Source organism: Cyrtonyx montezumae, unplaced genomic scaffold (assembly GCF_038088225.1).
Source record: "Cyrtonyx montezumae isolate F1298 unplaced genomic scaffold, pur_monq_1.0 scaffold_2, whole genome shotgun sequence".
NCBI classification, from domain to species: domain Eukaryota; kingdom Metazoa; phylum Chordata; class Aves; order Galliformes; family Odontophoridae; genus Cyrtonyx; species Cyrtonyx montezumae.
Window position 1 is genome coordinate 25,970,711 of NW_027071936.1, and position 23,595 is coordinate 25,994,305.

Consider the following 23,595-nt stretch of genomic DNA (forward strand, 5'->3'; position numbering starts at 1 on the left):
CTGGACCAGGTGGCTCTTGGGTAAACAGCACTTTTGTAAGTCACTTTTATCATTGTATGGTGAAATAGTACACTCAGTTCTTGGTTTACAGCATGTTTTTCTCTTTCCTCTGCTTGCGGCTCCACTTCAGGGCTATTTGAGCCTGACAGCTGGTTTTGTTTTGTTTTGTTTTTTATTTCACTTTTTTTTTTTCCTCCCTGTGAAATTCTAACATACTGGTTTCAAAGAAAGGCATCTGTTACCTTCAGCATATATCTGGAGAGAAACGAAGTGACTGCTATTCTGTGCCTTTGGAATAGTTTTCCTTTAGTTTATCTGCCACTTTTATGAGTCTGGATAAAGGCTTTCTACATCACAGCTGCTCATGAGCTTTCTGTTTCTTCTGCTGGGAGATTAATTGAAATAAAATAAAATCAGCCTGACTGCAGAGTAACATATACCACAGAATTACGAGCTGCAGTGTCATGCAATGCCTGATGGCTTGCGATATCGCATCTCATTGTGAAAGTACTTAACTGGGAAGATGCGGAAATGATGGCAGGGCTGCACAAAGTAAGGTCATTAAAACATTTTTGTTTTATCAAAATAGGTTAACATGCTGGCAATGGCTAGATTTTCTTTAAGCTGCAAGGGGAAAAGAACATGGAGAAAGAAACAGGAAAAAAACAACTGTGGCGTTTCATGTTTTGATTGTTTTCTTAAGTGCCAATGTTTTCTCAGATAGAAACTTAAAAATTTACTGTACAGTTTTCCACATAGAAACGTTTTATTTGAAATATTTGTTACTTAGATACAGTGAATTGGTAGCTGTTCTCCTTGGTTTACCTATCTAATCACCTGTTGGGGCTTATGGCTCTGAACATACATTATTTTGTGGCAATTTGTACAGCACCTTGTGCAATAGTCTGTTCGCTATGCCTGAAATTCCTGAATGTGACTGCAAAATAAGAGTATAATTGTTAATGCTGTTCGTGGGAGATGTATGGAGTGTAAAACCTATATTCTTGGAGGCATTCAAGGGCCAGGTTGGATGGGATCATGGTAACCCTGCTCATGGCAGGAGGTTGGAACTGGGTGAACATTAGATCCCCTTCAATCTAAGCCATTCTGTGATTATTCCTTTCTGACTCTTCTCTATTCAGCCTTTTTGCTGTTTCCCTCCTCCAGTCTCCTACAGCCCCCCATCCTTACCCCAGTTCAGGATTTACCATTTCTCTTCATTCTCTTTCCCCATAATTTCAGGCACTGAATGAATTCCTGCCCCCTCCTCTGCTGCTTGGGGGAAGCCTGCAAGGAAAGTCTGCACTTAAATAGCATGGCTGTGGGTCTTGGTTTACAGTATGTTTCTGTCTTTGGGATCTTAGACACAACTCCCAAATCCTAGCTTGTGTACAGTGGAATGAGACATCTTTATGAGTTAGTCCAATCTCATGCATTTCACATCTGAGTGATTCAAGTGAAGTATCTTAATTTGATTTAGCACTGTGAGCAAACACCAGAGCAGAGAGGAGCAATCTATATTTTTCAACTGTTTTTTGTGGTAAATGGAAAAGGAAGTACTGCTCTGTCCTGCTACGAGTCTTCCCCTAGGTCTAAATTTCCTTCAGTCTTCTATTTACATCCAGGAAAGCTTTATGTTCTCCTCAGCTGATCCTCAGCCCTATTCACATTGATAATTCTGTCCTCCAGTAAAAAAATTTCTAGAAAAAATTACCTATCAAATTTCATTTTATCTTTTTGTAGCTTAATTCCTTCTTTTTGGAAGACCCTACTGTTTGAGGATAGAGGGAGCTCAGAAACAGTATGAAATCACAACCAGATTGGTGGGTAAAAATCTAAACAGGCAGCAAGCTTTTTGGACTCTAGGTGAGAGAGATGTTCCTTTCTGCTGTAAAGTTAAAAGTAGTTCTAGATTTCCAGGGAAGGAGTCCATTTTATTTAATTTTCATGATTTAATTTTTTACTACTGTTGGATAGAGAAGAAAAATAAGTCTAACCTTGCTAGAATTATTATTTCTTCTAGTGATTATTTTTTTTTTATATTGAAATGACTTACAACAAGCTTTTGTTATTTTCAGGTCAAATGTTCAGATCTAAGATAACTGTGAATAATTTCCAGATCAAGTACTAATCTGCTGTGACTAGTACAGGCAGCCTTGAACTTAGCATCATGGTATAAATAAGCAAACATTTTGTTAAAGATGAGACAGTTTATGATGATACCTGTTTTCCCAAAATGGAGCCACCTGAGCTTTTCTAATAGCTGGTGACATCCATTAGCAGTTCTCTCTGAAATTGAAAACATTTTCCATCTGTTCGTGCACACTCATTACAAAGAATTTAAGAGCCTATGAGATCACAAAGGCACATATTTGCAAATTACTAAATATCAAAATGAGTTATTGAAGAAGCAAGGATGACTTTGTAATAGATAGCTAAACCTTCAACTTCTTCCTTCCTCAGTCACTGAGGACATCCCATTAGTTGAAACTTATTTGGCCTGTGCCCCTCCAGATTGTGTCGTTTTGTAACTGGTTCCCTGCATCCTCAAGGAAGGTCAGAGCCTGCTCTTCAAGCCTGCTGGGTCATGCTTTTCTAACACTGAACAGAGATCAGCCTCACTCTTTGGCAGAAAACATCACTGAGGCTAAGTGATTCAGTAACTTCAGTGATGGTGGAGCATTTTTTAAGATAGTGAGATCAGCAAGTTATACATTAATAAGAATTTTAAAACTCCCTAAATTTTGTGAATGGTGGGCTTGCCCTCTTCTGTGCCTGAAGTGATCTCTAACCAGGGAGCCTGGATTGGCTCTTCCTACAGAAAATCACATTGGGTATGAACATTTCTCATAATTTCTTCTTGTCCCTTCCTGACAAATGATGGGAGGTTGATGAAAGCCTGACAAGGCTCCTAACTGCTTATGAATTCAGTTATTTCAATTTGAAAGATTCTCTTAGCATTAACCATAAAGCAAAGAGCCATATTAGTGTCATTTGCGTTGTCACTGGAGGTGTCCAAGGTCAGGTTGGATGAGGCCCAGAGCAATCTGATATGGTGCTTGATCTGGAGGCTGGCAGACCTGCTTGCAGGCAGAGGCTGGAACTAGGTGATCTTTGCTGTCCATTCCAGCCCAACCCATTCTGTGATTCTATGATTATGGTTTGCTTCTTGGGTGTTTCCATGAAGTCTTGTATCCCAATTTTTTATATAGTGTGCACCCACCTATCCTGCCATCGTCTGTTGCTCAGTGATCTCTGAGATGAAGAATGGCAGATATGTAGCAATCCTTAGAACAGAACAGGAAAACTTGGCCCCTTAAATCCAGCAGGTAGATGGGTTATCAAGTGCCCAGATTTGCTTTCATTACTTGCTCAAAATTCTCACTGAGGTCTTCTCTGTTGCAACAATGTTGAAAGTTATCCCATACCTGTTCTCTTTGGACTAAGCAATGGATCTACACCTTTACTAACTTCAGTTTCTCACCTCCTTTTTCCCCCTTTTTTAGTGGGGAAGAGAAAGAAAAATGTAGGAAGATAAGGGGAGTTTTTTGTCCTTTCTGCTTCCCAGCTGAAACAGCAGACGCTGCTGTCACTAAGTTATTAGGAGCCATACAGTCTTAGTTTGATAAGATTAATTTGCAAGTTGCTTATTCCTCCTGATTCACAGTTTGTTTCTCTGATGCATTAAAGCAAATTTTCGTGAGGTTTCCATTGCATAACTGTGTTCACAAACGACCTATCCAGGGAAAAGCAGTGACAACAGGAGTTGTGGCACAGAGCAGCACTGACTAATCAGAAAATCACTGCAGCTTTCTTTCATATCCTATTTTATACATCCTTTCAGCATCCTCTTTCGTACATTCTTTGGAATGTTTTCCCTTGTTCCGCTTGATGTTAAGAAGGTGTCCATGTTTTGGCTGGGATGGAGTTAATTTTCTTCCCAGTAGCTGATACAGTCATAGACTATATTTTGGATTTAGGATCAGAAGGTCGATAATGCACTGATGTTTTAATTGATTCAGAGCAGTGCTTATGCTAAGTCAGTGATCTTTGTGAGAATGAGATTCTCCAACATCTGGGCAAGACAAGGGAGATTTTATTTTGTGTTAGAAAATAGCTGGAGGTACTGTATTTGGTGGGGTTTGCTTTGGGAGAGAAGAAGTTTAACATGATGAGACTATAACAGATTCTCTATTTAGGGGCTCATTACAGCAGAGAGTTAAAGTAAGAGGAATGAAAAGAAAAGGAAATGGTTATTTGAATTTAGAAGAAAGACTGCCACTAAGGGACAGCAAGAGAAGGTATAATCCTTCTGTTTTACCTTATGACTCTTGTTTCAAGCCATTTCCCTCAAGCTTTTTTCCTTCAAAAGAGGCATTGGCAAAATGTAGATTGAACTGCTTACATTTATCCAGCTGCTAGAAGCTGGTTTTAAAGGGGCTTCTTGTCCTTGCTAATGAGTTTAGAGACTGATTTCCATTCTGAAAGAATGTGCTAACAACATGAAAACTGGGCTCTTCCTGAATGATCTGTGGGTGTTGATTAGTTATCAGGCATCCTTAAAATCAGAAATAGTGCTGCAAAGCAGCGGGATGTCTGGTGTAGCTATTTATCATCTTATAAACAGACACTTTGTTGCAGTTTGTGGAGGGGGAAGAGATAACTGTTCTGTAATGTCTGAGGCAGCCTTGAGAGAGAGGAAGACAAAGCTGTGCAATGTGCTGATTTTGCAAGGACTAGCATTATGGTGATGCTAACAAATGGGTGGCTCATGCTCAAAGTGCCTACTCAAGCACATTTCCTGTTGTTCCCATCAGGCATGTAGCAGCAGGAACGATGGAATAAGGCACCTCACCTTTCTCATCCTACACAGTCAGTGCTGTTGAACAGAGCACCTACATATTTCAAATGCTCCTGGAAGGGAACAGCAGCCTCTGCCTTGACCTACACTTGTACTAAGTAGCACGCGTCACTTGCAGAACTCACAAATAGACCTTGGATCATATTCCCATCTACTGATCCAACCTGAAAAATCCCATAATGATTGGCTACATTTACTGATGGAACTGAAGGTGCAGTTGTGCTGTTGATAAAACGTGTCATTATTTCTGTCCTGCCCAGAGGAAAATAGAGAGCTTGGATTCTTTCTCATATCTTCCTGCTCTGGGCCTCTAGGTGCTTTGCTTTTGTCTCCCTCTCTGATCCTCTCCTTGTCTTCCACAGTGGCCTATCTGAACATACATTTGGTTGATCAGAGATGGGGTAATAGCTGTACTTTTACAGAGGCTGGGGCCTTTCTTCCTTGGTGCAAATCCCAAATTTAAGAGATCCTCAACTCAGTTGACTTTTTGCCTAAAGCACCTCCTCTATTTCAAACAGTGTAGTTTAATCCTCTTCAAAAGTGGTGTGTTACATCAACATCAGATAAAGAGACAAAAGAATCTTTGATAGGTCCTAGCCTGTTTCCCTACATTTCTCAACATGTTTCAGTGGGGGCCTTCACCAGTGTGAGGCATAAGGAGCAGCAAAGCATGGCATGGAGCTTCTGCAAGTGTTGTCCTTGGCTTGAGCTTTATGGTCCACTGCTTGATCTGAAGTTAGTGGGGCAAAAAGGAGATATGGTAGAGACCTGATGTTCATGGCTAGGTGGGTGAAGAAGATGATGATGTCTGGGTATGCTGAAGAGTCCAAGAAAAGAACAATGGGAAGGAGGAGAAGGTAGAAGATAAATGGTTTTGTACAAATTCTGGGAACCCTTTCCTAGTCCATCTGACTAGGTAGGCCTCTCATATTTAAATAATGAGAATAATGATTATGTCACAAAATTATCTTTGGCAGAGGTGGGAGAAGCAATGCTTGTAATTCCTGCTTGCTTTCAGCAAATCACTCTTGGCAGCTCCACACCACAGGCACAATTGGCTATGAAATCAGTAACCATTTACTCGTGTACAACTGATATAACTGAAACAGAGCCATCAAGTACAGATCAATCATACCTACTGCCACAGCAGCCAGAAAACTTTCTCTTTGCCAGCGTCACTGATGAGGTATAAAACTGACGCTGACAAAGGAGAAAAAAAAATCAGCTTACTTGCCACATAATCACTACCTTCAACAACTTAATTCATTTCACAGTAGGAGAAGACTCCTTTCTGTAGATTCACTGCCTGGCTGAATGAGGCATCTTATTCAGTGCTGAAAATCTCTGTAACTCACATACTCATACAAGGTCATTGTTGTATCATGGGTGATGTTATAAAACCATTGAATCATTCAGTTCAGAAGGGACTTGCAGGAGTAATATCAGCTGTACTTCGACCTCTCAGGTCGTTATGGGCTGCATGCAGTTAAAAGTCTGGAATGAGTGTTATGGTAGTACTTAGGCTTGAAGATTCAGGCAAGTCAACCCAGACTTTGATTGGAAGCTTTAGATTTTGCTGTACTCTATTTCACTTTCTCATACAGTCTTACACAGCCCATGTCATCTTTTTTCTGGTCTGTTTGGTTCACAAACTGAGTGGGAAATGAGTTGCATAGCTGTATGCTGAGCTTCCTTTTAAAGTCTGTAACCTGGTGAGTTACCAATGTGCCAAAAGGGAAATTTTGTCCCATTTAGCAAACTTAGGCAAGGCAGACTGTTGACAGTAATGCTAATTACCATGGTCTAAGTACTTCTTAAAAGACAAGATGAGCAAGGCAAGGTCTGACTTTGGCAGCAGATGGTGTATTTGTAGTAAAGGAAGGGAACCGTGTCTCCCAAGGAGAGACAGGTGAGAACATAAGGAGAAAAGCGCATGTATTTTTTTGTACAGTAAGATATGCATGAAAGAAAATAGAGTTTGAAGTGTGAACTGCAGGCACGTGAGATTAAGGCGTGATCTTTTTTAAAGACCCATCATGTCCCAGTGATGTTAACAAAATCGCTACGTGCTGTTGTGCCAGGAAAATGGATAGGCATGTAGGTCCTGACAATGGTCAGAAGGAAGGGAGAGATTGAGAATATCCTGTATGAATATTTCTAACAGATCCTGTCTTTGCTGAGGCCGAAGCCTCAGTTTTACAGCTGTTTGCCACTGTTGACGTTTCTTCTTTAAAAGCATCCATGTTTTGCAGTTCAAACCTGGGCAGATCTGGTTTCCCCGTACCTTCAGGGAAACCGTTCATTTTGCAAGGTTTTTTATGTAAAGGAAAAAAAAAGAAAAACTTGTCAGCTATTTTTGGGCAAATCATGTTTTGAATTTGGTGTAGCCACCACCAAATCATGTTGATTTCAGGTTTATGCTCAACAGTTACCACATTTTAAGTAAATGTCTTCATTATCTGCATGTTTAATGAGGTCTTAGCCTTTAAGCAGGTTTGCTATTGAATTGTTTTCTTGCATAGAAATACTGGAACTGTGCATCACCTTTCCTTAGAAATACCTCTGCAGTTCCTGTGGCTCCTGCCAGCTGTAAAAATAGATAACAACTCCTGAGCTGTCTGTTACATTAGTGAAAACTATGCTTATCTGTGATGAGGCAAAATGTTGTTATGCTGCATGAACAGGCTTCCTTCTACATAAAATTAACTTGTCTTAAAGGCAATGTAAAAAGCCCTGACAGAATCAGAAAGATCTGGGTGGAAGAATTAATGGAGGGTTGTAGTCTGTAGAGCTCAATTGGGCTTTGCCTTGGCAAGTGCTGAGGATATCGGTGTCTTTGGATTTCATTGTCAAGTGGTATTCATTTTGGGATTACCATACTACAGCTGAATTACAAACAAGCAAATGCACAGCAGGGCAGCCATTAATTGGAAGAGAAAACAGAGTCTGAATGAACCCTATTTTGCTCCAAATTAAGTCAAAGCTTTGAAATTCTACTTGCAGTTCACCAAAGCTTTCACCACCTCCTTTGTGACCAGTATTGGAACTGTCCCTTCATTGTCATGAAAGTACAGGAAGGACAGACAGAGCAAGAGAAAGGACTCTTAGTCCATTACTAGAGTGAGAACCTTATGGATCCTGACAAGTTCATTAGCCACAAGACTAAATTCAGAGCTGAAAAACTGCATTGCAGTGAAGGATATAAGTTATTTATCTTAATATATATATTTAAAATGAGTTAGGATGCTTATTTAGGAGTTAATTAGTTATGTAATATTACAGTCCTAAGCAGGAACTACAGTCAAGCATCATGACAGCATGGTGTTAGGATATAAAACAGACAAGGAGGCATTTTCAGACTCATGGAGAACTTTTAAGTATTCCATTTGGGTTGACTTTACATCCTTGTTTTCTGTCCTGCCTTTGCAAGCCATGCTCCCCAAACCCTAGCACCCAGCAAAACCTGCTGCAGAAAGGGAATCGCATCTTGAATCTTGTCTGCATAACATGCAGAGGCCTTTGTGTGGAGACAAAACACTCGATCCAAGTAGTATAATTCATTTCTGCCACTGTGTTTCTGAAATCCTAAGATTAACTGATGAGTTTTGTTTACGTTATGTTAAAATAAGAGCAGAAAGTTGACTGAGCTTTATATAGTTATGTAATTATGTATTTGTTAGGAATTGTCTGTTAGAGATGTACTTTTTTCCTTTCCAAATGTTAATTTCTCTTGAGCAATCCATTCTGCTGTTGCAATGGCACATTAAAAAAACCAAAAACTGTTAAATGCTAAGCAAGTCCAATAACTTAGCTGCTTGCATGCATTTCTTTATCTAGCATTTGTATTTGCACAGTAAATTTGGCTTCTGCCTAGGAGACAAAATGAACAGTAAATGCATAATTGATTACATTGGGCCTAACATAACCTTAAAAATCAAGATATGAACTCTGAATTGTCAAGGAAAATGGACTTTACAAAGCCTAAAGTCAGCTGGAGTCCTAAAATTTGTCTTAGTTCAATCTATGCTGAATCTATGAGGCTTAAATACTTTCTGCATATGCTTAAAATTCATTGTGTTAGGTTGAATTTGATGAATTAATTTTGCATAGTTATTCTTAGTTGTCCAGTGAGTACAGCTTTTCCTCATTTCCTACTTAAGGCACCCAAATCTATTCCCCCTCTAACGCTTTTTCAATATGAAGCAAGGAATTGATGGTGATGGTGTTGCCATGCCATCTTTTTTATGTCATGTTAGTCTTCTGAAACATGGCAATTCATATCCTAAAGAAAAAAGAAAAGACCTTCTGCTGTTTTTTAGATTTGGCACCCATTTCTTAATTGTCCTTCCTATTACACAATCAGAGCTCATTTGCCACAACTGCAAATTAATTTCATTATTAACAGTGTCTGCCAATTCCTTTTTTCCGTAGTACTACCAATAACATAATTTCTTTTATCTGAGTTTCAGCAACGATTTTTATTGAATTATATATTAAATTATTACTGATTTTAAGTTGTTACTTGCACCTTACAATGAGAATTGTTGCCAAGATCATATTAAATCCATTGAGTTAATAAGAACAAGTAGTAGTTCCCTTTTGAGCTTACAGATTAGGAGCGCTGAAAATGAATGCTCATAGTCATAATCATTTCATAGTAATTTCTAATTCAACTGTTCAACTAACAGGGAAAGTGAAGAGTAAAATGAATTTGGTTTTGTAGCTGGAATCAGCCAATCGCAGAAGGAGATTCATTCATACATTACATACAGAAAATTGTTACAAAAGACCAGTATATGAAAAAATCTGTAGTGAGTCTGGCTTAGATGTTGAGGCTTAATGTCAGCGGGGTTGGGGGGAAACGAGGGAAATGACTGATGATGGGTAAGAGAAAGGAAACTGGTTGTAGAGGTTCTGTTTGGACTTTGTCTTTTCTGTCCCAACACTTTTCAGCCCATGGTTTCCTTTCCTTCTACTGCCAGTCCGTTTTCCCAGCTGTTCTCAATACCATTTCTCCTTACATTTCTCACCAGCCTCTTGTCCCAGAGTCATTCAGAGCACAGGAAAGATGGGATGCCAAGTTCAAATCCCAGGATACTGCCTTGTGTTCACTAAAACCTGATGGCACACACAGTTGGAGCCTTAGAAAGCACTGTAGGGAAACTGGACTTTTGCATTGCTCCTACTTTCCTCCTTGGACCTGCTTTTATCCACTAGTGGAATAAGTATAGTGTGGAAGATAGACTTTGAGGATGATACGTTCATGCTTCTGTTCTTAAGTCTTGTGCCTGCCCACTCTGCCAGATCAATAAGTAACAGCCATCCCAGTGGATGTCCTGCTTTGTCCCAGGGACTTTGTTGTATGTAACAAGTTTGCTCCCTATATGCTTGGAGGATTTTGTCTTCCTTTTCTCTTTTAAAACTGAGAAATCTCTGTTATATATATATATGTCCTGCCGCTAATCAGAGTCCACCCTCCAAAATTACACAGCATCAGACTGACCCAGAAATGGGGACTAAACTGCACTTGTACATCTGCTATCCAATCATACGCAGGATTCATCAAACTGCAGACTGCATTTGGCTTCTGTGGGCATTTCTTTCTTGCAAAACTAGTCAGTTTGAAAGAAAACATATAACGATTTTCATGAATAATTAGAAAATTTCATTTGAATTATAAAAAGTTTTAACCGTGTTGATGTTTTAATGAAACGCTGTTTTGAAGTGGAAGAATATCAGGCTGAAATGTTCTTGTTAGCCTGACAGTTTTGTTATGGTTTAATGTTTTGCTATATGGAGTTAATTTCATTCGCTTTAAATTAATTAATATGCAGTAGGGGTCTTATATGAAGACATGATATGCTAGAGTTTTTTTCCACTAAAAAAGCAGTGAATGTATGCAGAGAATCTCAGGTACAATTGTGGCATTCAGCAGATGTGTGAGATATTGATGACTGGTGGCTTTTGACAACAGAATGAAATGACAAGCAGCTGCAGTCCTACTGATCTCTGCAATGTTAGCACAAGAATAGCACGAGCACAAACAATGGGATTCATGAGATGTTACTAAAAACAATTAAGTATATGCATAGGTTAAACATAAGTATTATTTTTAAAAAAATTGCCAGGAGCAGAAGACACATTCAATTAACAACAGTGATTGTGATTAAAAATCTGTATTTTGAGGAGAGGGAGAAACATTCTGATTTATTTGGAGCATGCTATGGCCAGCTCTGTCTGAAAGTGATGGAAAATAAATTACAAATAATTTCTTTTAGATAGACAAGCACTATAAAACCATAGGTGCATATTATTGTTCTTGCAAAGCCGTTTGTTCAGAAGCCTGTGCAGTCATACAGACTGCATGGGGATGCACTTGAGCAAGACAAGCTCCAGCCTAGGTAAATAGGGGGTAGTTATGTTCTAAGAAATAGAATAGTTATCAGACAGGAGTTCCCACTGCTGAGTGCCACCAGCAAGCCAACAGACCTGTTGTACCAGGGAGGCAGTTAGCTGTTCCTCTGGGTCTCAATATGTGCTATGATATTGGCACACAACAGTATCATCTCCTATGGAACAGAGGTAGTGGGACTTTTTTTTGTTGGTGGTGTTTTTTTAATATCACTCTGAAGTATCTTATGGCATGTACCACCATTCTGCCTAGATGATTGGAGGCAGAGAATTGGCTTGTCCCTCTGCATCACTAGTGGTTTTGTGACTCTGGCCCTGGGTCAGCTGTTGCATTGTAGCCCAGCCTAGACAGGATTAGCACCATTTGGAGTGAGGTGTTTTAAGATTTTCCACAATTGTCTTTCAGAATTTCCTGCGTTGCCTTTGTATAACCAGTTATAATTAAAGTTTTCAATAGCAAAATTATGTTACATTCAGAAAAAATGCCTTTGATGATGAGTTGTGTTCATCACAGTACGTTAGGTGATAGTACTGAGGAGGAGAAAAAAGGAAACAAGATATTTATGCTTTGAACAAAGCTGTATTCCTTACAATTTATGGACTTCACTGACCTTCTGAAAACAGTTAAAAATCAGTTGTTTGTGTCACGCTGAGTATCTACAGCCAATATGTTTTTAACGGCATTACAAACAGCGAAGAACTGTTTAAATGATGTATTTGATTTAGGCTAGCTTGCAGTGGTAACTAGCTAGCTTGGGAATAATGAAATGAGGCATGTTTCAAGTAAATATTTCACTGAAACCAACAGAAGAGTGTAAAAGATATGCAGTATCTGACCGGCAGATAGTAAGAAATAAATGTTTCATCCTTTTACAAAGGAGAAATTATGAATTGAATAAGACATTTTAATGTTGAAACAAATGTATAATTTATGAAAAAAAAAAATTGATTTCAGTGATTCAGGGATTCTACCTGTGATTTCCATTTTATTGTCACTATCCTGCCTAGAACTTGCTGAAATCCTTGCCTGGTTTTCAAGTCTTGGTTAACATAGGCTAATTCAAGTGATATCTCACATTCAAATCACATTTTCCAAGCAAAGTAAAATTCCTGTGATTGCAGTCTCTATTCTTAACTCTGGAAATCTTCAGGAACTTGTAATTATAGAATAGACAACTTAATTTTTTCACACCAGCTTTGACTCCCCTAGGGTTGGAAATGCTACTGGCAGAAGCATTCTTGAACAAAATGCTATAGAACTCAGTGCTGGAGGATGCATGTACACAAACAGCAGACTGAACTCAGTATGCTGTGGATGCCAAATTTGCAAATGAAGTGAGGGAGGCAGTTGAACATATACTTCAAAGAAATCTGTTGTGGTTATTTAAGATACTGCTGCTCACTCAGGAATTCCCTGAGCTGCACATCACTAGCAGCTGGGAATGTATGACTAAGGAAGTACTACTATGTTATTTGCCATATTTTTCCACTGAGCATTCACACCAGTATGCTACTGGGGGCATAATCTGGCTCTAGGTGACTCAGTGTAGTCACATCAATGGAATCCAGACAGCTATGGGGTTGAGATACACATTCTATGAATATACAGAATGGGTAGCTGTGTTATTTATGATATTCTGGTGCTCGCATGTCAAAGCTAAGCAGACTTATTCTAATGGGTTCTAAAGGAACATTCACCCAGAATGGATCCGAAATTCAACAAGTCTGGAAAAGGTGGGATTGAAGTTAGGACAGTAATTCAACCTTTATGGTATTCTTTGTTCTACGTACCACCATACTAATTATATATAATACGTACAACACCCAAGCCTTAGACCTAGACCCTACACCCTCAGCCCTAGACCCAGTGGAAATGTAGGAACTCCAGCTGGGCCCACAAGGGTTGCTTGGATGAACAATTACGTATTAAAACGCATTGCTTCCAGCAGCTGCAACAGAGTAAGAAGCAAGGTTCTGTACTAAGCACTGATGTTATTCAAATCACAATTGTAATGGAAAATCTCCTTTGCCTTGGATGAGGAGAAGATTAAATAACATAGATGGGAGAACCAACATCAATCTGTTGTTTTACATGCTCTCTTCTAGTACCAGTAGCTCATTGTCATACTTGTGCTAGGGTATACTGCAGGGACAGCTGAAAACTGGTTAGAGCAGATAATGCCTGTTGCATTGTTTGGATATGAGTCCTAGCAGACTCCTTCCACTCTACATGCCACGTTTATCTGTTTGAAAACAGCTTTCATGGGAATGAGCTGATATTAGTGTTGAATCAATTTTTTTTTGATGTGGAGTAAAATTCTTTGACACGCTACTTATGACATAAAAATGAAGAAAAAAAACCACAAAACAAAACGGGAAAACAGTGGTTCAGAAAAATTCCAGCTGCTTGAATTGCTTGTGAGAAAAGCCAAGCTATGTTCACGTGATATCTTCTAATTCTCTCTGATGATTAGGAAACTTTTGGTGAATTGGGTATTTGCGTATTCAACCATAGCCTGGTTTGCATGTGCCTATCTCAGTAATACTCTTAACCTGGACTTAAGTGGAGGAAAGACAGGAGATTCTCCATGTATTTGTAACATAGCAGCATTCACACTGCTCTGAATTAAATGAAATTTTGAAGAGCATAAGCAACATTCCCTGAAGCCAGTGTGGGTAGGAATTGTTGAATGTTTTTCTGAGTTAGGTCAGTTAGCTAGATACTTTAACACAGCTTTAGGATTCCAGTTTAAATTGAATTTAAGGTTTAATTTTCTTGAAATTAAAAGCTCATGTGTGAATGTGGTTCTTTTGAGAATAATGACATTTTCAGGAGAAGGTGCACGTTAAATGATGTCAAAATCACATCTAAGAAGGGCATATTCTTTTGAATATGCATGGATATGTAGAAATTCAGTGCCTTTATGTAAAGTAGTTCCCTTCAGCTTGTTTTTCAGTCAGTGGAGTGCAAGTCAATACAACCAGTGGAGCTGAGGTCTGGATTTCTCCCATCTTACAGGGGAAGCCGTTCAGAGAAGTCACAATTTATTCCTTGCTCCCTTGGTAACTAGCTCAGGTACACAAGCCCACACTGGACTCCTGCAGTCAACAGACATTTCCTGCTACTGCTGTCTGTGTTTGCATGTTTCTGTGCTTTTTGTGTCAGTAGAGCATCTTGAGGCATAGCCTCAGATGTTGTTATTCATATTCAGGAAGCATGGCCACCAGAGATCACTGCAAAACCACGCTCCCCAATGAATTGATCTTCTTTTATGCAGTTCACCAAAGAGAATTGAAGAAGAGAAGGATTTGATGTGTTTTGTTTGCAATTGAGGCCATAGAGGGAGAGAAAATGTTACCTATTTGCTTATTTTAGATTGCTAAAAGCCATTACATCTGTATTGAATGTACAGTGTATTAATAATGCATTCTGTGAGCGTTACCTGCCCTTTTACATCCCCTCCTACAGCTTAGGAACAGAAGCACTTCTACTAACAGTTACAAATCAATCTATTGGGTTTGTTCAGCCCTTTAGTATTAGTGGCTTGACCTTACTACATCTCCTAACATCATTTCCATCTACTCTCTTCCTATCACTTTGATATGTCTATTTAGCCTATGGTGTATCTTGTCTTCCTTGAGTCATAAATGTTTCCCTTTGAGTCAGAAGTGGAAGGTATCTTGGTGTTCCATCTTATAAAGCGTAGCTGTGACACTGCTATTAAAGAATGGACTGTAGTAAATTTTCTGCCTGAGTTTTTTGGGTGGAATATATATCTATTTTTCCTATATCCATCCAAATATCCGTTGTTAGAAGGGCACAGCATATAAATATTTGACTTATAGTCAATCCATCTATAGCACTGAAGTTGAAATTCTGTTCCTGGAGTACTTTATGTCATAGAGGATCTAAATCATTTGAATTCTATACTGCAGTATACGAAAGCATGGTGAGATGAAAACAAGCTATTCAGAACTTAAAATTGAAATTTTATGTGAATGTACAAGGGAAGGCTGAAAATGTTTTAAAAGGGACATGAGACTGCTGGTGAATTCAGCCTGTGTGCTGTTTCACCATTCTAGGACTGACTTCCCTTCTACTCCATTGCCACCTCTTTGCTTATCTCATCCTTTCTTAAGAATATCAAGGACATTGAAATTAAAACTACATTATTCCTACCTTAAAGACAAGTTGAAGTGAAATACGCACTCTTTGTAACTAATTTTGAATGTATGAAGTTAGCATACATTTTAGCATAAGCTTAGCTGAGTGTTACTAGGATATCTTCAGTCTGATTGATACCTACTTAATGTTGTCAAAAAAAAAAAAAAAGCTTTCAGGGCTTCTGCGAGATTTTATAATTTCTTTGTGGTAAATTGTGTCATTTATTATTGGACAAAAAATATTTTCAGTACTTTGTGTTTATGGTTTTTTTTTCTTTTGTTTTCTCTTTTTCCAGTATAATGAAGATGTAACAAGGCCTTGTGTGATTGACACTTTTTCCTACATGATCACTGATTATAATGTCTATGATGAAAACACTGATGGAAATAACAATACAAATATCTGAATGGTATTGTCATCACAGAGAAATAAATGGGTACCCAGGGACAAAGTTAAAACTGCTGAGCTATCTCATTCTTATGTCTGTGTTTGGGCTTATCCAAAGCAGAATGAAGTCATGCAATAAACTCCCTTGGGTTTAAGTAGTTTTCAAACAAAACTGTTAATATCCATGTTAGGTAATGCCAAGGTTTAGAGCTATTAGAATAACAAGACAAAGTGTGCACTTACAGTTTCTATAATATTCTTACTCTGTGGATTGCTCTGCATGTTACAATACTAATTTTCAGCATCTTGCTGGGAAAATTACTGTTACCTCTATCTCCCTAGTGAGGAGTATGCTGAAACGTGTTCAGGGCTGACTTGGAATAGCCAAGGTCCCACCATGGAATGGGGGAAAACTGAAGCATGGAATGGGAGAGGCTGGGTGAATAGTAGTAGGCAGAAAAAAAAAAGCCATAAAAATTTTCAGCGAATGCAAAGCTGTCACAAAGTATTTTATTGTGCACTGAGCTTAAATGCTGTAGAGATGAACAATGGGAAAAAATACAACCTTCTCCTTTATTTTGACAAATAAGAACAGCATGAAGGGTGGTTCAGCAATAAGAAAATGTCCTCAAATATTTTTATAATCAATCTACGTACCTAATCCAGATTTAATTTGAAGGAAACAACTATTAAATGAAAAACAGCCATATATGACCTTTCTAATCAAGTTTTGTTCCGTTGTTTGGACAACAATTTGTCAGCTGGGCCAGTACAATCTTCTTAAAAAATCTTATTTTACAGTGATCAGAGAGTATAATTTGGACTGATATTGTATTGCTCAAATATCTACTTTCACAATTCTTTTTTATTTTCTGAAGTATTGATAAAGACAACCTAAAATCAGGCTCCTAAATTCACAGTCACTTGAGTGACCTGATTATCAAACTTCTTTCCCATGCTACTGATGATTTATCTTTGTGGGAAATTTGGGTATGCTGATTATGAGGGAGGGAGGAGCAGCAGGAGAGGGGACAGCAAGCAATTAGAATTACTAATGTGGCTATTTAATGGGTTTGTTTTATCATGGCAATGCGAGAGCCTTTTTAAATTTAAAGCTGCGTTTTAGTTTCTGTTGCAAATTCAACATTATTTTTTGTTTTTAGTAGATAAAGTGTTGATAACACTGGGAATTAGATTTTAATCAAGAAAAGCTCACTCGTAGGTACTAAATCTTGACTAATGCACCAATCCAAGTAAGCATCAAAGCATGTAATTTTATCCCTGCTTGACGGTGTACATAAAGTCATGCTTACTTTTAAGAATGTAAAGTCCCATTGGCTGTTTAATTAAGCATGTGTATAGGTACTCTGTATGTATAGATGGTGCAGAAGAATCCAGTATATGGATTCAGTGGTAAATAAAATGAAGCCAAGAATGAAAAACAGTAAAATTAACAGTTATTCCTTCCCATTTGCCTCTTAATTGGCACATAGTTCTGAGAGCATGGCATGATTTATCCAGGAGGATATGTATTGATTCCTTCTGTGTCCAAGATGCTGTACAGGCACCAAACAAGAATAATCTTACCCCAAGCAGTTTGCAGTCTATTTCTATTTGACACTGCAGTGTCTGCCACTGTGCTTGTCACAAAGTAGCTGAATATACGAATGAGATGCCCACGTGCTGGGAGCACAGTGAGTGTCCTGCCTCTCTAGTGAAGGTGGGAGTATGTTTGTGCAGTTCATTTTAAGTAGTCACACATCTTTCTTATGTAAGGAGAGGCCTGTGGTACAGACAGCCCTTGAAGGCTGGTGTTTGCAAAATGGAGACATGGTGCTAATACCACGAGGGCTTCATTTTAATCCTGGTGAAATCAGTGAGGGTCTTTCTTTGACTCCTTATTTTGCTTTTTAAGGCTTTTGTTGATCAGAAGTTGCAGGGGAGCCAAAATCATGGTGCAATCCTAAAGGCATTTCAGAGTATTGCTGCATGCACGTTTGCTGGTTGAAATAGATGGCTTTTTAATATAACAAGCAGAGAAGTATTCTCCCAAAAAGGAGAACTAGGAATAAAAAAGAGTATTATGTATGTTAATTGGCATGAGAGAAAGCGTCTTAGAGGCTTGTCTTTGTTGCACTTCAGTATTTTTGTTAATGATACATGGTTTTGCAACAGAAGCTGAATTTAAATGCCAGGCTGTATTCTTAGCATTGCTAAAAACTCAAACATGAAGCTGAACTCACAAACAGTGTCTTACAAAGCTGATTAAAAAAATTTACGTGAAATTGCTAAGTACTGCCCAAATTAACAGAAATCAGAGTTCATTACATGGCATTAGGAGCCAATTTATTGCAATCATTCTGCCTGCTGTTAGAGAGAACCATATGCCAACTTCAGGAATAACAAGCTTTCTAAATCAGGGTCATCTCTGTCATATTTGCATATGAAATACATTAATTGATCTCCTGTGCATATTGAAATTAAATCCACACGTTTTTACTGCTGAATATTCACTCAGAATTTTTTTGTGTGAAGGGCAGTATTGGCTAGAGAGGAATGTGATGCTTTAGAAAAATACTTACTCCAAACTATGCTAAATTCCTAAGCAATTTCACTTGTTCTGCTTGACTAACTGAGGCCTTAGTCATCTTTAGGCTCACAAAGGAGGTAGACATGTGGTTAAATGTGTCAGGGAGGTCATAGACTGTGTTATTAGCCGTGTCTTGTTCTGGTGGTCTTCCAAAAGACGAGCTATAAAAGGAGACTGCAGCTGTGTGAGCTAATGGGCAATCAGGACAGTGTTTAGAAAAGTTGGTCCTTCCATAAAAGTGTCCTCCTTCATGGAAAAAGGAAAAGAAATATTATTCAGTTACACAGAGAAAGAGTGACAGCACCATGCCTTTCAACTGCAGCTCCCAGGAGCTCCGGTGCAAATTTAAACAGTTTGTTAATCAGTAGTAATTATTTTGATATTTCATTTTTTTTTCCTAGAACTCCCATATTTTCTGTGGATGAATAAAAGGAAGAAAGTTCTTGTTCCATTTAAGGAAGAAATTATGAAAATATAGAAATTAATACCATTCCTGTCCTCCAAGTGATTTTAACTGATTCTGGACAAAGGCAGGGGGAGCCTGGTGTGAGAGCAGAAGCTCCTTCTCAGCCCTGGCAAGACCATGGGAGAGAATATAAGGATGTGAACAAATGTGGTTTAAAAGTCTTTACAATTCGATCATGGAGCTAGTGTTAGCTGACTTTCTGGCTCAGAACCTGCCAATATATGGGAGGAAGAGATGAAAGGTGTTGAGAAGAGCAGGGAAGTGATGAAAATAGCCAAATTCAACACTGGAATTGGGAGCTATGGGAAACCTGATATGGGCAGAGAGGGTGAAAAAGTGCCTGAAAGAACCAGGGAAAGGGATGCCTGAAGAGAGAGTGAAAGCAAGTGGAGAGGAGCTGAGAGGCATAAAGGAGGGCAGCTACCCCCATTGTTTCCCTTGTCTGGTAATGCTGGTCGTTTAAACACAAAGAATGTCTTCCCCTCTCTCCTTACCCCTTGAAATGGAAAAGGTTGCTCACTAGCTGGTTTATGGAATAGTCCTTATGGACTTCTCAGTTGGTTGAGGTTCCTCCTGTCATGTTGCAGGGGATGTTTCTCCATTTGCCACATAGACAAGCATGATTCCTACAAGCTAGCAAGAATGGTTTGAAAATGTAGAACTAATCTGTATTACTTTATTCTGTCCTGCTACTGTGAGGGCAAATCTTCTGAAGCACGTTCTCTGGGGTATATAATTCTGGAATAAGCCAGCCCCAGCCTGTGCCAACAAGTCGCATGGCTTTCTATGCATTCTTCACCAAGTGAAACATTTCTGTTTAGTGTCTGTGAATTTTCAGTAACTGTCACCCTTAACAAGAAGGCCACAAACAAAAGATGAACAAAAAGCGAAGACCTTGAACAAATGCCAGCATGACTGATGGTGGTTCAGAAAAGCCACAACATTTTCTCAATTAGTGTGCAAATGATTGCTGTCCTTAGGACGGACTAACAGCTGTTGTGCTTACCTAGACAGAGGGTAACTTCTCTGTAACAGTGTGAGTTATTAAAATCTTTGGAGATGATAATATCAGGAGTGGCACACAATGCCACAGCATTTATTATCCACCTACTCTGTTCTTGTCAGTGCAGAGAATGTGAACGCTCTCTGTGCAGGAAACTGCATAGGCTGAAGCAAGAATTTGAGAGCTGGGAGATATTAACTTCAGAAAATGCACTGATACCAGATCCACTTAAGCAAGTGGACAAGGAAAGAGAGTCAGTACTTGCAATGGTATTGTTCTGTACTTCTTTTCAGTGAATTTATGTAGAGGTACCAAACTCAGTACTTCATAGGCACCAGCCATCCCAAGCAGCAAGTGGTGTATTAGAGGTGACAGAGGCCAATGAATTGCTATTCCTGCTGGGGGGCTGAATCTAAGAGCAGGGCTGCAAATAATCTCCTCCATTCAGTCAGAATATAGGTCTGAGCTTGTCCTTTCTTTTTCTATCCTTTTTCATGTCTGTAAGGGTACAGCTATCAGTAAAGCAGTGATGTTGTTCCCTGCAATTTCCAGCTGTCCCCCAAAGGTGCTGGCCAGCAGGGCTCCTGTAGAACATTTTCTCTTCCAGACAAAGGAAAAGCTAATAAACTCAATGTGCTTTCAATTTGCCTTTATTCTTGCTTAGACCGTATTACTATCCATCCTTGATATATGCACGTTGTCCGCATAAATACCAAAAATCAAGGCACGTTTCAAATAAGTCAATATCAGTTCTCATGTTGGTTTGATAATCTGAGGCTACTATTGCCAGAGGACCAGATAATTTCAGAATGCTGCATCAGTCTCTGTTCTGTAGGGGAAAAAAGAAAAACAAAAGCCAAAAATACGGGAGGTGTGAGACAGTCTTAGAGCAAATGTCAGGGCACTTCCAAGGGCATGTTGCTCTCCTAGGAGCACCAAGCAGGCTGTTTGGGAAGGGGTGCTTCGGTATATCTAAAAGGAGCTGTATTACCTCTGGTAGCAAAACTATCAATGGACATTGTGGATTTACTATGCTGAGTTTTAAAAGACGAATGACAAAATCTTGGACAGAAGCTGATTTTAATATTTACTGGCATATTACATAACCTAGAGAGAGATTTGCTTTTCCTTGCTTTTACCTGCTAGATGGATGTGATGAGTAGTCATTTTCCACCCTTTTTCATGTCCTCTACTGGCTTGGTTTCACAGTTTTCTGTCCCTTGCTCAGTGTATAAAATGCAGAACTGAGTACTTACTATACAAGTACAAGCTCTGTGCTTCTTGTATCCAACCCTGGATTTATGCCAGGAAAAAGCCTCAAAGCTTGGGTTCCTCTTTCTGTAAGTTTTTTTCTTCTGTTCAGTTTCAGGCTATAGCAAGTGTAATCTGCCTGGAAAAGTTATTAAGATAAAGTGTGAAGTCTTCACTGTATTCCTTTTCTTGTTTCCCCAGCAGCTGTGTATGACCCTGCCTAATAATGTTGCTACATGCTTGATGCAGAGAGCACTAAATAAAGAGCTGACATGACATGACGCAACAGTGACCAGATGGGCTCAGACCAGAGGTCTAGCGTAGTATCTTACGTCCAACATCAGTCATAAGTAGATACCTGAGGGAAGAGTAAGTAATGGGAAATGTTTCTCTTCTCTTTCTCTCGGAGAACTTGGAAAATGAAATAATCCCCAAGCTTTTATACTGTCATTAATGCGTTGGAAAGCTGTTTGGTGTCCTGCTACTGATGTGATTTGGAAAAATCCCTCACAGTCCTTCAAAATTCTGAACCTATCATCTGAATAATTTGCAGTTTCTCTCCATTTAATATAATCTGAAAACATAAGTACTGTTGTCTCTGTCTCATTAACAATGAAAATGGTTAATAAATAAAACCCAGGGGTAGAGCCTTCTGATGTCTTATAAAGTCCAAAAGCAAAAGATTGAAAGATTTGTACCCTCAAAGTGATTTCAATCTCAAAGTGATTTTTCAGTGACTTCTATACCTGCCTTACAATATTTATATGTAGAGCATATTTCTTCAGCTTGCTTATGAGAATGTCATATGGGACAGAACTAAAAGCTCTACAGAAGTCTAAATAATTCATCTCTTCTACCTTCCTCCTTATTCATGAGGCTGGTTACCTTGTCAAAGAAGAAATTTACTTTACACCATTAAGAAGGCAAAGAAGCAACAGTACCTAGTAAAATCTCGTTACCCTCTTTATAAATTTAGTATATGCATACAGCTAGATAGGTGTGCATCCTATCAACCATATTCAGTTCCCTGATGTTTTTTAGTGTATATAAAGGAAAAGGTGTTCTTTATAAAATAGAAATTTCTGTCTCAAGTTTTGCTTGATGTTTTGATTTCTAAAACAATATCTGTAGTTATTTGAGCAAGTGCAGCAAGTTATTTTTTTTATGATTTCAGAGATTTATTCTGCTTGTGTGGTACCTGTCAAACATCTTCTGTGGCTACGCATAGTGTGTCTTATAAAATTGCATTATTTTAACAAATAATATTAATCTAGCATTGGAACTTGCCCTAAGGTGAGGAATAAAATGAAACCATTGCTGTTTGATGTAGCACACAGTGCAAAGCCCTTCACTAAGTTAAAACTAAATCTGTCTTTGATGTCTTCTTATGCTGTTTGGAGTACTAAACAGACATGTTTGCTTTTAACTGAGAAACAGTTCCTGCAGTTCAATATTTAATGCCCTGTGTGATTCTAGAAAGCACACAAAAATGATTTCTTTATTCTTTAAGCTGTAAATATATATAATATATATCTAGAAATCACTTTGGGGCACTAGTGGTTACATACCAACAAGGGAATGAAAGCAATTTTTTTGATTTGTGTAGCTCCTTGGTCTTCATAGAATAAGGCCAAAATTTGATCAATTTTTTAAATGCTTTGAAAAATAGTGTACTGAGCAAGACAACTATTATGTTTTATAGCTTATTCCACTGGCAGACATTTTAGGAGGGGGCTGAAATGAGTCAGGCACAGTTTACCAGCTCTGCATGGGTCCTTGGGGAGATAATGGAGATATGAACTTTCAGCAGTTCTGTTCACTACTGTACGGTTGACCATGATTGTCCATTTTATAGCAACTCCAACAAGGGGAGTGAGAAGAGCACTTCTTCAGTTCTTAGCAGTAGTGTCTGCCTTCAAAGCAGTTTTGTCAGTGTGTTTTTGCCATGCCCTCGGGCATAGATAGGGGCTGAAGCTGAATGAGATCAGGGTTCAAAGTCATGAAGACTTCCGTTTGGTATCTAGGTATCTCTTCTTCAATGACTAGTGCCTTTGTGTGTAAATAGCTCTTGACTCTTGATACAGTATGCGTAGATCATGAAGACAGTAAGGAAAACACTGTAGTAAAGGACAAGAGTAAATAATCAATTTCTTGCTATGTCAAACTTCCACAGAGAACCAGGGAAAAGCTACTTTGTATATGCTTGTAATGCCTTTATTATTTGGGATGAATAAGCAGTTCACTTTTCACTTGGACATGAGGAGACCGATGCCCTAGGGCTATCATTCTACCGGTGATAGAGACCTTGTACTGAGTAATAGCTGAAAGGATATTACATATTTGAAAGAACAGAGATGATGTCTTTCCCTCAGACTTTGAAGTGTTTGGTTTACACAGTTATAAGACGAAGGGACTGTATCTCTGTCAGCTATGCTTCAAAGCTGAAGTTTCACCTAACACC

General features: G+C 38.7%; 1 long non-coding RNA gene across 1 annotated transcript in view; it reads left to right on the forward strand.

Moving 5' to 3' along the window:
• Nucleotides 1-23,595, forward strand: part of LOC136048441 (uncharacterized) — a 104,861-nt gene that overhangs the window by 4,163 nt on the left and 77,103 nt on the right. Inside the window, exon 2 of the long non-coding RNA XR_010622176.1 lies at nt 21,339-21,503. This is a non-coding gene — a long non-coding RNA (uncharacterized LOC136048441). The remainder of the gene's footprint in view (nt 1-21,338; nt 21,504-23,595) is intronic.